General features: G+C 44.6%; 1 protein-coding gene across 9 annotated transcripts in view; it reads left to right on the top strand.

Annotated features, from left to right (window-relative positions):
• LOC140386791 (rab effector Noc2-like) overlaps positions 1-17,478 on the top strand; it is a 291,632-nt gene that overhangs the window by 88,593 nt on the left and 185,561 nt on the right. For 8 of the 9 annotated variants that reach the window (XR_011933672.1, XM_072469490.1, XM_072469500.1 and 5 more), the window contains exon 2: positions 12,810-12,878. The gene's annotated coding sequence lies outside the window, so the exon portion shown is untranslated. Of the gene's footprint in view, positions 1-11,255; positions 11,325-12,809; positions 12,879-17,478 lie in introns of those variants that run through there. The other variant, XM_072469493.1, reaches the window with a different exon arrangement.

Below are 17,478 nucleotides of genomic sequence, written 5' to 3'. Positions count from 1 at the left end.
TTGGCGTCTCGTGGCGAGGAGGTGCCTCGTATATACCTGGTTGACGGATTTCACATAATGTCCTTTTAGCAGCGTTATCGCCTCCGTGTACGAGGGGGCGTCCCTGATGAGGTTAACGACTCTTGGGCTCACCCGTGCGTAGAGGACCTGCTTCTTCTGGAGGTCCGCGAAGTCTTCGTTGAAAGATGCGAGGTAGGCCTCGAAGCAGCTTAGCCAGTGTTCAAAAGTCTCTGTAGCGTCAGCTGCTTGTGGGTCCAGGTGCAAGCGATCAGGCTTGAGTGAGGAGTTCATCTTGAGTGAAGAGTCCATCTTTAGAAGTTTAGTGTATTAAATTGATACAGCATCAATAATAGACGACGGGTGATAAACGTAACTGAGGCTTTAATACATTAAACAGCAAGCCTCCTGCCTCTGGACCCGAACTGGGTCTGCAGGTGGAAACTTGCCACTTTTATACGGAAGCCCCAAGGGGAGGAGCCACAGGCGGAGCCAGCCTGGACAAGCCCAGGCACGTACAACACAGCACAGTGAATATAATACAATGAACACAATAACGTGGTTTACCACAGTTATAACTGGACAGGAAGATCCCAGAATGGAACCCTGGCTCAAAAGACTGTAACTTTTTCTTTTTCTTTAAGAAGACGTGGAGGAACAGAGTCACAGCACAGCTACTTAGTTTTACCAACAAGAAAAACACATTTATTAAACATGAGAAGTTGGATTATGATCAATTCCCCTTTACTCCCTCAGCTTCACAAACACACACAAGAGTTTAAGGTTAACACAGGTTACAAAGTATAATTCAGCTACCATGGTCTCAGTAACACAAAATCCCTTTAACCAGGCAAGCTGGATGCGGTTAGACATTCTCTGCTCTGAACCCAAGTGAATGGCCGCGATCCAACGGCCACGCTGCGCCAGAAAAGCAGCTCGCCGCGGCGGCGCAGTGTGGCCGTTTAAGGCCGGGAGACCCCGCTAACGGGAGCTACCCAGCTCGCCATGCCTCGCAGAGCTCCCCACTGTACAAAACGGGGCTACGTTCCATGTTCACGCCCCTTAATCAGTGGATACAGATGTGTCTGGTATCCGAGGAAGGTGGTTGCGGTGTGTCATTCGTGTCTCTGGCACTGCTGGAGCGGAGGAAGGTATATATTGGTGTGCATTCGAACATGGCGCAAAACGTTTATCCTGAACCCTCATGGCAATTGCGAGTAATCACTTCTTGGGAGGGTGTGCACCACTTTACCATGCTTTCATGGCTTCATCCTGCTTCTCCCTGGTTCTCGACATTGGGCTTATAGAAGCATCAAGTTATGTCTAATGATTCTCCAGTGCTCGTTATACTGCTTTTCTCCTATTGCCCTCTGTATTCATATATGTGGAGCATTTTCTTTGCTTGCTGTGCTATTTCATTCTTGTGGTTTTGTTGTGTTGTTTGTTAAAATGTAAAGTCTTAATAAGTGCACTTTTTTAAAAAAGCATTTATGAATACAGATGGTGTGCACACTTACTTGTTCATTTGAAAATGGCTTATATGCACGAGCATGCTTATATTTAATTATCACATTGTGATGCACCAAAGCAAGGCTGTGATTTGTTGCATGCCCATGATTATTTCAAGTTGTGTTATAAAGTGATTTATAATGAATATGGAATATGTCTTGAATCGTCTTTAAAATATAATTTGTTCAGTCCCTCTGTAATATTGATGCAAGACGTTTTCATGCAATAGGTTTGAAAGCTTAAATTTCAATAAACTTCACTTGGATCATGTGATCGTCCCCCTCTGTCTTTTATCCTTTTTTTTGTCATTTCTATCCATTATTTGTAGCTCACTGCATGCCTGATTTAGTGTATAAGGCAGAAAATAACCTGATTCATGGGAACCCACAATGTTGGTGTCTAAAATGCTGATATGTAGCGAAATTTAACCTATATTTTGCACACTTATGAGCAGGTACTTATTTGAAGGATAATGATCTCACCTGGATATAGGCAATTGTTAATGTTTGACATCCTCTAAAGCTGTTTTGCAACTCATTCTCAAGTAATTATCTCCCAATGTTAATCATAAAATCCCTACAGTGCGGAAGGAGGCCATTTGGCCCATCGGGTCAGCACCGGCCTATGGAAAGAGCACGCTACTTAAGTCCACACCTCCACCCTATCCCCATAATCCAGTAACCCCACCTAATCTTTTTGGACACAAAGGGCAGGACTCTCCGACTGTGCCCGGCCGCCGACTGGAGTATCCCGCCCGAGGGCAAAGGACTTTCCCATTTTCCGTGTTGCCCCGTGGCGATCTTGCGGCGTTCGGGGCGGAAGAATCCAGCCCTACGAAGCAATTTAGAATGACCAATTCACGTAACCTGCACACCTTTGGACTATGGGTGTAAACCGGAGCACCCGGAGGAAACCCATGCAGACGTGGGGAGGAAATGCAAACTCCACGCAGTCACTCGAGGCCTGAATGAACCCAGGTCACTGGAGCTGAGAGGCGGCAGTGCTAACCACTGTGCCACCTTGCCACCCAAACTTATATGCTACTAAGTGAGCTTGTGATCATTAAAAAAAATTCAACAAGCATGCCAACCAGACTTTGTTCGACATTTATAATGTATGTGCCTTTTCTCTCTTGGTTTCTAGCCTGACTTTTAATATTGAATGTTTATGCTGGAGGTGTGTTTTGTTTTGTGATCGAGTTATCTGTAATTCTTTAGCAATTGTTTGTCAAAGAACTAGACAAGAAAAGGTATTTCAGAGAGAACAATGCACGTAATTAGGAACTGTTCCTCTGCAAAATCCATTTGTAATCTGAAGTACTTCATTAGTTTTATATCGAAGCCTGCAGGAAATCTGAATCCTGCTGAGATATGTATGACCAGAGCATGGGTACCCACACACTGTGAATTTTGGTACTTTTTCCCTTTATATACTAAATCACGCAGTCACAGAGCTACAAAAATGGGTAGAAATGTCAATAATGTGAGGAGTAATGGCCAGATTAAATGATTGCAAACACAAGGCGCTGAAGTCCCATTATACCCCTCTAGTCTGAAGCTTAAGACTTATTTGATTTGATTTGATTTGTCACATGTACCGAAGTACAGTGAAAAGTATTTTTCTGCGGCCGAGGGAACGTACACAGCACGTACTTAGTAGACAAAGGAATAATCAACAGGGAACATTGACAAATGTTACATCGACAAACAGTGATTGGTTATAATGCGGAACAAGGGGCCAAACAAAGCAAATACTTAAATCTCTATGTTGAGGTGACCAAATGAAGACTGGGTCACCGCTTTGTGGAATACATCCATTCGGTTCGCAAGCGTGACCCTGAAATTCTAGTTGCTTGTCATTTTAATTCTCCACCGTGCTCCTTTGAGCTGACCTGCCTGTCCATGGCTGGCTGCAGTGTTCCAATGGAGCTCAGCTCAAGCTGAGGGAACAGCACCTCATCTTTCGGCTGGACGCTGACATCCACCTAGGATCAACATTGAGCTCAACAGTTCTATATCATAACCGCTTCTACCATTTGTTTCTCTTTTGTTTGGCTGGTTTGGTTCTTTTCTTTCATTTCTGACTTATTTGCTTTGATTTCAGAAGTCAGCTATTCAGAATCCCACTGTTCACTTATCTTTTGTTCGTGACTTATTACATTACCACTCCCCATGCACCACAAAACCTTTTGACATTTAATCTATCATGCCTTCCACCCTATTTCAAGCCGTCCCTTTTGTTGTTTTTCCCATGCTCTTGTTTTTCCCACCCTCCCTTCTTTCACATGCTTAAAACCTATATTTCAAATTTTTCCCGGCTCTGATGAAATGACCTGAAATGTTAACCCTGTTGTCTCTCCACAGATGCCATCAAACCTACTGCGTAGTTCCAGCATTTTTTGCTTTTAGTTCCGATTTCCATGAGTTTAGCTTTTGTATCTTTCAGCAAATCCCAGGTGTGTAATCTTGTCAGGAGCTCGTATAACATGAGGCGTTTGTTTATGTCAAATCAGAGGATAAGTAAACTACTGCTTTCTAAAAGGTTACAGGGAACAATCAAGTGCCAATATTATTTCCTCTTGTCTTTCCCCCTTTGCGTTTTAGTTTTTTCCCTTCACAGCACATCGGTCCATGGATTTTCTTTTTTGTTCCCTTGTTTTGCCATTTAAAGTTTGAAAAAGGTGTCTGTGTAACAGATTTAGACGGTCATCTTGAATATTTTAGGCACCATTGGGGTTGGTTCTCCTTCCATTGTGCCCTTGATGCAGTTGTAGTACGTCAGGAGGGTAGTAGGGATGACAAATTGCTGGTCATGCGCCATTAGTCTATCCTGTATGGTCAATGCATCTCTGATGGCTAAGAATGTGCGGAGCTCGTGGGGAAGCTCCCTTGAGGATTCTGGCCACCTCCTCATGATGACGTTGTGCAGTTGCCTGCATGTGATGTCTGTCAGTAAGGCCTATTTGAGTCCCTGAATTTGATGAGAGGACAGCACTTCTATTGCCATGATGTCTGTGTCTTTCTCATGATCAACCCTGTGATGGGTAGGAAAGCTCGGGCATCAGCCAAGTACACCTCCTTGCCACATTTGTAGACGATGCTGACGTTGTAGCATTTGCAACTTCTGCAGCATACATTGCAGGCGCACTGTGGAGAACCTCCTTTAAGATAGTTATGATTGGCTGGTGATCTGTTTCAACAGTTGCAGGATGACATACATGAAGTCATGAAATTTCTGACAGGCGAAAGCTCGAGCAAGAAGTTCCTTTTTGATCTGTGCGTAGTGTCATGGGAATGTCACTTTAAGAAATGTTTGCCTTCCCAAGTGGCTGCAGTGATGTCATTGTGTGGGTGGAGCTGGGCTCTGGCTCTGCTTTTTACTTTTGTTTTGAGCTGTAAGCTGTTTTTGGCTCTGAGTTTTAGTTTCGGTTTTCAGTTGGGGAGTCGCATCCAAACCAAGAAGGTGTACTTTTGTCTCTCTCTCTCTCTCTGCATGCTAAAGAATGTCTCCAGCTCACTTGATAATTTCAAAGTAATACCTGTTTCTGTAAGGAATGCAAACTTACTGTTTTTGTAGGAAAAAAGGGTGTGTGGCTTATGGATGTTGTTAGGAAAGTTACTACGGGTTACCTGTAGAGTACTGTATCTTAGGGGGGGGGGGGTGTTTGTGTTGGTAGTTGATAAGGTGTTTACTGTGTGTTTCTGAAATGTTAACTGGATTCATAGAATAAACATTGTTTTGTTTAAAAATACTTAAGGGGCGAGATTCTCCGACCCCCCGCCGGGACGGAGAATCGCCGGGGGCTGGCGTGAATCCCGCCCCCGCCGGTTACCGAATTCTCCGGCACCGGAGATTCGGCGGGGGCGGGAAACGCGCCGCGCCGGTTGGGCCCCCCCCCCCCCCGCGCGATTCTCCGGCCCGGATGGGCCGAAGTCCCGCTGCTAGGATGCCTATCTTGCCGGCGTGGATTAAACCACCTCCCTTACCGGCGGGACAAGGCGGCGCGGGCGGTCTCCAGGGTCCTGGGGGGGGGGGCGCGGGGCGATCTGGCCCCGGGGGGTGCCCCCACGGTGGCCTGGCCCGCGATCGGGGCCCACCGATCCGTGGGCGGACCTGTGCCGTGGGGGCATTCTTTTCCTTCCGCCTTAGCCACGGTCTCCACTATGGCGGAGGCAGAAGAGACTCCCTCCACAGCGCATGCGCGGGGATGCCGTGAGCGGCCGCTAACGCTCCCGCGCATGCGCCGCCCGGCAATGTCATTTCCGCACCAGCTGGGGGGGCGGAAATTAGTCCGGCGCGGGCCTAGCCCCTCAAGGTTGAGGCTCGGCCCCCCAAGATGTGGAGGATTCAGCACCTTTGGGGCGGCGCGATGCCGACTGATCTGTGCCGTTTTTGGCGCCGGTCGGCGGACATCGTTCCGATACTGGAGAATTTCGCCCATTATACCTGTTGTATCACACCTGGAAAGTGGGCCCTTGTGCTCCTCATAACCAAAATCTCTTAAAAGTTGTAGGTGAGGTGAACTCCATGATATACTTTGGTGTTCTCTAAACCCTGGCCCATAACAGTAGTGAGTCTCAGTGTCAGTGAAGGCCCTTGAAGCAAAGGCTATTGTTCTGCCATTCTGGATGCAGATGACATCACGTCTGTGCTGGGAAGCGTCTGCTGATATGAGTACGGGTACTTGAATGCCAAAGTATTGCAATACCGAAGGGGCTGTGAGCACTTGTTGAAGACCACTGTGTGGTGCTCTTGCCAGGACTATTCAAAATCCTGGAGGAGAAGTTGACAAAGAGGTCCCTGGACCTCACTATAACACAGGATGAACTAAGAAAGATAATTTGGCATAACAAGACATGTTTGTTCACGGGAATGGCCATCTATCACATAGCCCTTGTCTTGTCTGCGTTTGGATTAGGCTCTTCACCATTGGCTGTGAGTAAATGGCCCTCGTAAGGCACCTGGCTGACCCTGAATCTGCATTTTGCAGGGTTCAGCTTCAGTTGTATGGTCCTGATTCTGTCAAGGACAAGACAAAGATGTCACCAACAATGACCTTGCAAGGTTGACCTGCAAAGAGTTGCGCCATGCACTGCTGGAAACCTCACTGACCATGGAGATCGCATAGGGCACACAAAGAAAATGATATCTGCCTATCGGCGACGTAAATGTGGTTAGTTTCGAGGATTCCTCATCTAGCGGGATGTACTAGAACTCGTATATGCATCAGAAACGTAGAACACCGTGGCACATTGCATGTCTGCAATTACCTGTTCCACTGTCTTCATAGGGTGGCGTGGTCTGAGCAGCGCTTTGTTCAAGTGCACTGGGTCAATGCACATCCTGGCCATGCCATCTTTCTTTACTGCGGCCACCATAGCTGAAACCCATTCTGTGGCCTCGTCTATAGCAGTTATGACACCCGGCGCTGTCATCTGATGCAGCTCATTCATTACTTTCTGCGTCATGGCTACTGGTATTCTTCTTGGAGCACAGGCGGTTGGTTAAGAACAAAGAAAGGTACAGCACAGGAACAGGACCTTCGGCCCTCCAAGCCTGCGCCGACCATGCTGCCCATCTAACCTAAAATCTTCTACACTTCCGGCGTCCGTATCCCTTTATCCCCATCCTATTCATGTATTTGTCAAGACTCCCTATAAACGTCACTATTGTACCTGATTCCACCACCTCCTCTGGCAGCGAGTTCAAGGCACCCACTACTCTCTGTAAAAAAAAAAAAACTACCTTGCATATCTCCTCTAAACTTTGCCCCTCGCAATTCACACCTATGTTCCCTCGCAATTGACTCTTCCACCCTGGGAAAAGGTTTCATCAAAGTCGCAATGAGTACTCTGTAACAGAATTGTCTGTGACTTCACCCTCCAGGGAGCTGGCACATGCACTTCAGACCACCCGTGTCCAGGTCACTCGTGATGTTCAGCTCCACCGTATATATTACAGTCTCAGGTATGCATAGTGCCAATCTCTAGCTGGTGGCTGCATGTGTCAGATCAAATGACGGTGCATCATCTTCAGAGGTGTGCTCTTCCTTTGGACATTCATCTTCATCAGGTACCATTGGTTGGTGAGATAGCAGGTTTCAGGTATCTGAAAGCGTAAATGCACAAGGTGAAGTTTGGAGTGAGGGAAGGAAGGGTGGATAACTCAAAAGAAAAATATGCATGGTTTTACACCATTGGCAGCTTGTACATCATACCAAATTGCTAGATGAGGGTGAAATTGGTTTTCAGAAGGTAGATAAGTTATTCTGAGGACGTTGCAACCAGCAATTCAGTGATGTTTTTGCCAATAACCCCAAGCAGCGTTTCCTCGAAGGGGTTGAGGACGTGCTGTGCCAATCTTGGTATCTACAAGCTTGCACTGTGAAAGCAGTGGAAGCAGTTCGCCACGGAGATCAATGCTAAGAGTCCGGCCTCAAGGACGAAAGTTCAGTGACCACTGTGGTCATTGAACTTTCGTCCTTGAGGTTGGACTCTTAGCATTGATCTCTGTGGCGAACTGCTTCCACTGCTTTCACCCCCAACACATTGCCGCTCCCTCCTCACTTGCTGTTTAAATTTTTGTTCCCATAAGGTAACAAGCTGTTCTTGAACTATCCTCTTTTATGAAACTTTTGGTCAACTTGTTTTCTAGGTTGGCTTGCATAACATTATGACTCAGGAATGCAGTGATTTAGTGGGAGGCACTTAACTGGTGATCTAATACTCATTGTTTAATTGAAATCTAGTCAGTAGCCAAAGGATATTAAACACAATGAGTCAAAATGTCAAGGAAGAATTGTGTAGAGCACTTAAAACAACTTGAGGCAATCCCCATGTTGTTACTTGCAAAAATAATATACACCTGTATCAGTGCATTATTTAATATCCTTTTTAAAGTACATGTTCATATTAATTTTGGGGTGGTCTTGGACCTTCATAAACTTCAGATGGCCAGATTCCAAATCACAATGATTAAATAATCTTTTCACCATGGGTATTGCTGTGGTGTGCTGAAACCGTTTATCTTTGTTATAGTGGGCCTTTTCCTGGTTAGATAGCAAAAAGGGGAGGGGAGTCTAAGGTGAGGCGGTGGCATAGTGAAATTGACACTGAACTAGTGATCCAAAGACCGAAGGTAATGATCTGGGGACCTGGGTTCGAATCCCACCATGGCAGATGGTGGATTTAAAAGTCCAATGATGACTATGAAACCATTGTTGTAAAAACCCATCTGGTTCACCCAATGTCATTTAAGGAATGAAACCTGCTGTCCTTACTTAGTCTGGCCCATGTGACTCCAGACCCACATGTTGACTCTTAAATGCCCTCAAAAACGCAACTCATAAAAAAGGAATGAAATTGGCCACCCGGCATCGATCGAGGCACCCGAAATGACAATGGCAAACAGCCCTGTCGCCCCTGCAAAGTCCTCAGTACCATATGGGGGCTTGTCCAGACACCACTATCATCATTCCTGGGTATGTCCTACCTCACCACTGCTTGTTGCAGATGCATCTGTCCATGACAGTATTGGTGGAAGTGACCACCGCACAGTCCTTGTGGAGACAAAGTTCGTCTTCACATTGAAGATACCCTCCATCATGTGTGGCACTTACATTGTGCTAAATGGGATAGACTTCGAACAGATCTAGCAACTGGGCATCCGTGAGGTGCTGTGAACCATCAACAGAAGCAGAATTGTACTCGACTACAATCTGCAACCTCATGGCCCGGCTTATCCCCCACTCTACCATTACCACCAAGCCAGGGGATCAACCCTGGTACAGTGAAGACTGCAGAAGAACATGTGTAAAAATTATATGTCAACCTGATGAAGCTACTTGTGTGCCAAACAGCATAAGCAGCAAGTGATGGATAGAGTGAAGCAATTCCACAACAAGCTCTGTAGTCAAGAGTGTCGAGTCATCAACAGTGCTATCAAGCGGCACTTACTGAGCATCAATTTGCTCACGGGCACTCAGTTTGGGTTCCACCAGGGTCACTCTGTTTCTGACCTCATCACAACCTTGGTTCAAACATGGACAAAAGTGCTGGATGCCAGTGATGAGGTGCGAGTGACTGCCCTTGACATAAGGCATCACTTGACTGAGTACGGCATCAAGGGGCCCCAGCAAAATTGGAGTCAGTAGGAATCGTGGGAAAAACTCTCTACTGGTTGGAGTCATACCTGGCACAACGGAAGATGGTTGTGGTGGTTGGAGTTCAATCATCTCAGCTCCAGGATAGCACTGTAGGAGTTCCTCAGGATAGTGTCCTGGGCCCAAGCATCAGCTGCTTTATCAATGACCTCCCTTCCATCACAAAGTCAGGTGGGGATATTTGCAGACTGTACAGACTCCTCAGATAATGAAGCAGTTCATGTTCAAATGCAGCAAGACCTGGACACATCCAGGTTTGGGCTGACAAGTGGCAAGTAACATTCGCGCCACATGTGCCAGGCAATGACCATCTCCTACAAGATAGGATCTAATCATCGCCCCATGACATTCAATGGCATTAGGGGCTGGTTTAACACAATGGACTAAACAGCTGGCTTGTAATGCAGAACAATGCAGAACAATGCCAGCAGCGCGGGTTCAATTCCTGTACCAGCCTCCCCGAAAAGGCGCCGGAATGTGGCGACTAGGGGCTTTTCATAGTAACTTCATTGAAGCCTACTTGTGACAATAAGTGATTATTATTATTATTATTATTATTATTATTACCATCGCTGAATCCCCACAATCAACATCCTGGGGAGTTACCATTGTTCAGAAATTGAACTGGACTAACCGTATTAATGCTGTAGCTACCAGAGCAGGTCAAAGGCTAGGAATCCTACAGCGAGTAACACACCTCCTGACCCCCCAAAGCCTGTCCACTATCTACAAGGCATAAGTCAGGAGTGTAATGCAATACTCTACTTGCCTGGAGAAGCGCAACTCCAATAACATCATCCAGGACAAAAGAGTCCGCTTGATTGCTCCCCCTTCCACAAACATTCAATTTCTCCACCGGCGACGAACAGTAGCAGCGTGTTTACCATCTACAAGATGCACTGCAGTAACTTGCCAATGTTTCTTCGGCAGCACCTTACATACCCATGACCCCTACCATCTAGAAGGACAAGAGCAGCAGACACCTGGGAATCCCACCACTTGGAGGTTCCCCTTTAAGTCACTAACCACCCCTACTTGGAAATATATTGCAGCTCCTTCATTGTCGCTGGGTCAAAATCCTGGAACCCACTTCCCAACAGCACCGGGTGAAAATCCTGGAACTCCCTCCAGAACAGCACTGTGGGTGTACCTACACCTCAGGAACTGCAGTGGTTCAAGAAGGCAGTTCCCCACCTCCTTCTGAAGGACAACGGGCTAAAGGACAATAAATGCTGGCCGAGCCAGCGACGCCCACATCCTGTAAACTGAAAAAATAACAGGGTTCTTGACAGTACTCACAAGAACACCACAAGTGTATGCATTGATGTTGCCAATTCAGCAGGATTGTTCCAGTGTCCAGGAATTGAAGATTAGCCTCTTGGGTAGTACGCCGAGATCCAGCAGAAAATCCACAGGCACATTTAAAGACCGTGTAGGTTTGTTTCCCCCATTTTCTGCGAACACTTTTTCTTGGCTTATAAACACATTTGAGACGGAAAGGCAGGTTGCAGGACTGGTTTGGGCGGTTGGTGCAGGTGGTCATGTGATGAAGCCTCCAGGAACATGTCTAACCAGAATTGTGAACTCCAGCATGCAGGTGAATGCCAGATTGGACTCAGCTTTCATGTCCTCTTGGTATCGACAGTCCAATTTCCAGGTAAAACATATTCCAAAGTCTTCTGCTCCCCGTTAAACCAGATCCCAGGCACATACTTGCATAAAACGGTGCGTGATGTGTTTAGTCATGTGAACTGTGGGCAGGAACAATTCCTTTTTGCTCAATACATAATTGATGTTGAATTGTGGGATAAATTATCAGTTCTGTTTTATTATTCTCCAAGCTCGGGGTGGGGGCAGTTCTGATCATGAATATGTCTAATTAATGAGCAGGAGATCGCTGCAAAAAACAGGTAAAAAATCCAAATTTTGGAAATTTCTATAGTTGAGTGTAAAATGTCCATTTAATAGGCCCACTTAGGATGGAACTGCTAACTTCGTTGAGGTTGTGTTTTTTTGTACACAGTAGGGAGTTTTGAATTGAATTGATCTATTCATACTGGAATATTGGTGAGTATATACGTGTGGATGTGCATTTTGTTTATGTATATATATATTTGCTTTCCAGATGTGATACTTTTCAGATTAAATTGTTAATTTTTGATGAATATCAAAATTGCCGTGGAGGATGTCAGAAGAATGTGTAACTGAATTTGAATGCAAGCAGGACAGGACTGGGAATTTTTTTAAAAATCAGCAGATTTTCTCCACAATTCCCTTGGATCTGTAATATGGTTACAATGTTCAGCAGCTACCCTAACCTGTCCCTCCAAATCAGTTGCTTAGGTAATGTCCTCAATGGCTCAAGGACTCGGTCAGAAGTTACAAGTTTCTTTGTAGCTGTCCTTTCTTAACAAACTTTGCAGGTTTTCATAAACCGATGGGGGTGAAAAAGACTATACATTTTTTTTTGTGTACTTATCTTGGAATGTACTTTTAGTTTATCAAATTTAAAACAATCACAGCTGGGCAATGTGTGAGGCCTGGATAGTCATGGAAATCCTCAAAGCTGTAGTATTAGATGTGCAAATGCTGTCAATTTAGAATGACACCATCAACTTAAAACTGGTTTCAAGGGCGTTGTAGTGTTTGGAGCAACAGCCTGACTCACATTAAAATTGATGCAGCGCTGGTTTGATTGTCTCCCCCCGCAATCTAAATCAGACTGCTGTAGGTCTTTTAACACAGGTACACACACATACAGATGTAAGACTATTATTTGGTTCGTTTCATCTGCCTTAAAATATACATTTTTAGCAAGATTAAAACAGGATATAGAGATTGATAACAATGATAAACTAATATTGTAGTTATTAAAACATTTGCAGATACTGTTGACAGTTAGTTGGTCAGGGCAAGCTACAAGGGTGGAGCATGGCCAATCTTTTGACGGCCTAAGTCATACATGCAAACATAGGGATGGGAAAAACAGGCTGTTTAACACTGCAGCGTGGTATAACCTTCCAAACACCAGCGGAAAATCTCACCATGGGATTCAGGAGCTTCATAAGCTGTTACAGTTCTGTCTTGTCTGAGGCCTATTAGAAATATACCGTTCTAATGCACTGTTCTTTTCTGCCCATAGATTGAATAGAATCCAGAAAGAACAAGACCCAGCAAAAACAAGCTACTTTCGAAACTTCCTGCTGTTAAAGTAAGTAAATTGCCTTTGTTGGTGCATTGAACTTGAAAGTTGGAGTTAAGTAAATTCTTAGCCATAAGTGAAGTTTCATCAATATTGTGTCTGTTTAGATGCATTGCTGCTTGAATAGAATCCTGAACCCGTGGCTAATTATGAGGTTATGTATTTATATGTTTCCATGACAAAATTAACAGAGGCTGAGTTTAACTGATGTTGAGCGGTGTAGTTGATCCTCTAAACCAAAAGAGATTTTGTCAACTAACGTTAATTGTGTAACAGACTTCGAGCACTATTCAAGTGAGATAATACTTGAAATCTTCACCTGCCTCTGCACATGATAGGATTAGGTTTGATGTATACTGGGGGAAAATTATTGGATTTATTTTTCTTGTGAAAGGCACATAGCCATTGTGTAGTATATAAAGCCAGTCACATCATTGTGTGCCTTTTTCTGCTTTCTTTGCTGTGCTATTGGATAACTTTCACTAAAATCTGGTGAAACATCTTTTCTATATTTTCCTAATCCTACTTCTGTATTTATTTAGATCATGGGGGTTATTGACATGTTGGTAACATTTGGTGAGGTGACACGAAAGATGCAAATGGGCACTTGAGAGGGAACATGGAGAATAAAACCAAAAAGTGTTTCTGCAGGAAAATAAATACCAAGAAACAAAAGTGAATAAATAGGTGAAAGACTAAAATATGCACGAGAAATGTCATCATGCATGTTAATTGTGTTATTATATTAAGGATACACGGGGAGGGCATTGATTGATTAAGTACCTTGAGCACATGTGACGAGAGACTTCTGGGAGACTGCGCATTGGTCAGAGTGAAGGCAGACATGTGTAATGTTGCCTTCTGTAAGTACATCTAGTATTAAGTAAAAGATCGGCTTCTAGTTTCCTATTTAACCATCTGGCTGTCAGAAATTTAACCGTGAATACCAAACAGATTCCCATGCTCTTCCACATGTATTTTCCTGGTGGTAAGAGATTATTATAGGAGCTGAGGGAATAAGAGTATTAACAGTTAACAAGAGGTTAGAAGTGTAATTGCAAACCTCCTGCTGGTTCTGTGGTTTTGAATCATGGACTTATTTCTGCTAACTACCAAAATGCATTTACATAAAACAATTTTAACCCCACCCTGTCATTCCAGTGAAAACCGAGGGAGTGAATAATCAAAATTGCCATGATAATTTATGTGACCTGGAGCCCATGGAAGCTGATCATTCCCAATTGTAACCTCCTCAACTGAACATGTGGCTAGGACACCAGTCCAAAGCTGATGAGGCCCTTTTCTTTTCATTTACTTGTTAGGTGCTGATAATATTGAGACCTAAAAGCAGTTATAACTCTGTTGTCTCAGCTAGAAGCAACTGTGACCTGTCTGGCCAATAGAAATTGGACCAGCAGAACTCCAAAAGATAAGTTTTAAAATATTTTTATACATTTCTTGCATGCCCAGGGCAAATAGTCTGACTCAGCTGAGAGCCTGAATATTAGGATCCTGGACCAGGCCCCAACAGTTGTTGGGATAACAAACAGAAACCCCAATATTCTATTTAATTGGTAAAACTGCGAGGAAAGGATACTTCCTCCAAGAGTGATTCCACACACAAATAGGGATATGGTATAATTAAACTTTATTGCTGACTTTAACCTCATAAAGAAAATAGCTTACAATTACCAGTTAAACAATGATTAACAATGAAATGAAATGCTGCTAACTGCTATTTTATCTCCACTCACCTTAGGTCAAAGTCCACTTTTAAATATAGTTAGCAGATCCAGGAATACTTGCTTAATAGTCTTGCATGCACTGCTTTGAAAATAAGAGATATTCGTCAGGAGCCAGCTTTCAGATTCTTGCCTGTCTCAAACTACTATTTAACCTGCCAGTCTTTGAGAAACTGCTCCTGTCCTGTTCACAGGCAAATCTTTAACTTACTCTTTTTAGAGAAACTGCACCTGTTGTGCATGTTTGTATCCAAATAGCACACTCCATTCCCCCCCCCCCCCCCCAGAATTCCTCGCAAAACTTGGTTCATCACCCCCTTGGAAGATTAGGTGGGCGGATGAAACACCAAAGTGCAGCCTGTGAAACTGAAATAGACGCAGGTGTGTTGCAGCTGCTGCTGCTGCTTGTAGCCACCTCTGCCAGGAGATCTGCTCTCAGGGTATGTCATACTCACCTGTCTTGTGCCATTTTCACAAAATCTACTGTAGCTCATCTGCAACCTCCCTGTGATGCCCGTCATCTAACTATTCCTGGTTGACCCTCTTTCTGCCGCCCTCCACTTTGCCCGCTGGAAGAGATCTGTAGAGCTTTTCAGTTCTGATCACGTTGCTAAAGTCCTAACATTTCTTTACAGAATTCGCTTTTTAGAGTTCTCGCCGTTCTTGCTATTTCAAATCATCTCTTCATTTGTCTTATGGTCTGTATATTTGAATTTTTTACATATGTCATAGCATCTACATTTCAAAGACCTTTAATTCCTTCCACAGATCTTTATTTATTGTCCAGATTTCTGAGGCACACAGGGAAGTGGATAGAATGCAACATTTTATGAGTTTTCTTCCCTTGTTGCAAGCTTGAGTTCTCTTGTTAACACACCCTTCATCATCACAAAACTACTTCCAGCTATCGCTAACCTTCTTCGACCTACATCATATCTGCCATCTTCTATTGTCATTTGTCCTAAATATAAAAAAATTATCTGCTTGTTTCTGTGTGACACCATTCACTTTAATCTTCACTTTCATTTCTTCGAATGCATTTCTTCTAACTACCATTATTTTTGTCATCGTGGTGCCCGTACTCAATCCATACACCAAACGTCTAGATTTTGCTTAATCTACAATATTTTGTAGGGCCTCTTCTAATTCTGCCGGTGACACAGTGTCATCAGCGCACTGTAAGCTTGTTATGTTCTTACTTCCAATTTTTACCCGTGGAAGTATATCCAATTCTCTGAATTACCATGTATGAATTGAATCATTTTGGTGACAGTGCCCAGGATTGTTGGACTCCTCTCTTCATTTGAAACATATCTGATTGTCCCTCAGATACTTGCTATTTGGTCCTAATATAGGCACTGGATAAATCTCTCATCTTTAATAATATTAAGAGCACAGCTGATGTTACATGCAGGGATAATCCAAATCCCAGAAGGGAAACTTGGAATGCCTGCCCTCAACTGTATTTCGCAATTTTGTATAACGTGAAGAAAGATGTGAAGACCAGTGAAGGATGTCCCAGATGTTGTCATGACCATTTTAAACAAAATAGATGTTTATTAAACAATAAAACACGCACAAGAAAATCAACTTTAATACACATAACTACATTAATGGCTATACACAGTGGCTGGGATTCACCGATATCGTGGCCAAGTGTTGACGCTGGCGTCAAAACTGGCACGAGCTATGCCAGTGTCAACGGGCCTCCAGGTCCAGTAATTCTCCTCTTCTTCGGGGGCTAGAATGGTGGCGGAGTGCTTTGCGCTGCTCCGGCACTGAAAGTCGGCCCTACACGGCCAGCGCGGGTCCGCGCATGCGCGCCACGGCCGTCTCCGCGCCGGCACATGCGCATGGTTGCCGTCTCCGCACCGGCCCCGTGCAACATGGTGGAGCCCTACAGGGGCCCTGCGTGGATGAACATAGGCCCCCCCTGGAATGAGCGCGACCGCCGATTGGTAGCCCCCGATCGTGGCCTGGCCACCGTGGAGCGCGGAGATTCGCTGAGGGGGTCGCTTTCAACCGCCCCGACCGGCGCCGTGGCGACCGCACGGGCGCGAATGCCGCCAATTCTCCGGTCGCCGGAGAATCGGCGGCCTGGCGTCGGAGCGGCGTGGTGGGATTCCCGCGCCCAGTGATTCTCCGACCCGGCGAGGGTCCCGGTCAGTATCTTTAAATTCACCCAGTTCCAAACTCCTCTACTTTTTAAATCTTAGAGCTCAATTTCCCCAAACAACATCCCATAGGTTTTAGAACCGGTCGCAAAATCCAGCAATAGTTACCACACCAGGCACCAATATAATTTGAGGTTGCCTCCAATTGAGGGTACAGAGAACTGGGGCTTCTCAAATACTTTCTCCAAGTGCAACTTGTTGGGAGTTGACACAGCATTCTTCTATGGACCGGAACACATTCCCAATGGGTGGAATTCTTGTATTTTAAATTTTATCATGATTTCCTAATAATAGTCAAATATGACCCAGTCTCATCATCTAATTTAAGTTGCAGAAAGGCATTTGTCAGATGTAATTTTGAAGAAAATCTGCCCCCCTGATAACATTGTGAGCAGATCCTCCACGTTTGGCAAAGTTTCAGGTGGATTTCATTCCGGTGGCTGATTTGTGGTTGTCTTAAAATCAATACATATTCTTACACTATTTTTCTCCCAGCATTATGGGTGCCCAATTACTCTGTTATACCTTAGGGATAAAATTTTCAGTCTCAAATCTTTTCAACTCTTGGTCTACTTTCTGCTTTAGATCATAAGGTACTGGATGCGGTCTGCAGTAAATTGGTCTTGCGTTCCTCTGAACCTGTACGCTAGCCTTATTTCCTTGAATCAGTTTGCCCGTTTCGCTAAATACCTG

The sequence above is a fragment of the Scyliorhinus torazame genome, chromosome 12, assembly GCF_047496885.1.
Source record: "Scyliorhinus torazame isolate Kashiwa2021f chromosome 12, sScyTor2.1, whole genome shotgun sequence".
In the NCBI taxonomy this organism is placed as follows: domain Eukaryota; kingdom Metazoa; phylum Chordata; class Chondrichthyes; order Carcharhiniformes; family Scyliorhinidae; genus Scyliorhinus; species Scyliorhinus torazame.
This window is presented reverse-complemented; position numbering and strand designations above follow the sequence as displayed.